This window comes from Penaeus monodon, chromosome 15 (genome assembly GCF_015228065.2).
Source record: "Penaeus monodon isolate SGIC_2016 chromosome 15, NSTDA_Pmon_1, whole genome shotgun sequence".
Taxonomy (NCBI): Eukaryota; Metazoa; Arthropoda; class Malacostraca; order Decapoda; family Penaeidae; genus Penaeus; species Penaeus monodon.
In genome coordinates, this window is record NC_051400.1 from 24,109,208 (window position 1) to 24,109,970 (window position 763).

General features: G+C 42.1%; 1 protein-coding gene across 1 annotated transcript in view; it reads left to right on the forward strand.

Moving 5' to 3' along the window:
- Positions 1–10: 10 nt before the first annotated feature.
- The window catches only part of LOC119581828, a gene marked incomplete in the record, with an annotated part of 163,301 nt that continues 162,548 nt past the window's right edge, over positions 11–763 (forward strand). Inside the window, 1 exon segment of the mRNA XM_037929963.1 lies at positions 11–195.

Below are 763 nucleotides of genomic sequence, written 5' to 3' on the forward strand. Positions count from 1 at the left end.
TTGCCTCGCTCGCCATCAGTTTCGAGCCAAGTTTTCTGCCATGCACACGACCGAACTTTTGTAGTAACTTTTTTTTTACGAACTTAGTTTTAAGGATATTTATTACGAACTTATGTGTGCTTTAGTGTTTTGTATGTGTTTGTTATTTATTATGAGAAAATCGTTTTTGTGAATCTTCGTAACTTATAGCAATAGGTAAGTACACGTTTTTTCTTTGAAATTTTAGAGTAAGTGTTTTTTAGAATTATCATGTAATGTATCAGTTAAACACGCAAATGCTGTAAACTAAAGAGATATAGAAACTAATGGCGCAGAAGGAATAGCAAAGGCTGCGCTGAATCACTGCCTCAAATGCGGGCGTGACACAGCACCGAACTACACACCGCCCGACCCCGCCCTTTGATACCCTGCCGTGCCCGCTGCCCTGGTGCCCTCTTCGCGATGGCGCAGTTGGTTCGGACCAAATTTTGGCGGGAGGATTCAACCGACATCGACGATATAGGTTTTGGTTGGCAACAATTATCTCATCAAGTTGAGTCTGTATAACGGACCTCTTTAGCCATAAATCAACCGTTAACGCATTTATATACGTTCGACATGTGACACAACTCTCACCAAATGCTGTTTCCCGAAGTAATGCCATCGACGTCGTCACGGTTCGTACGACGCGAGTCACAAAACCGCCTCGAACTTCCGTTTTACTTGACCTTGAAAATTAATAACTGAATCAGTTTTTATCAAGTTGCGCCGTTAATTGGCATTC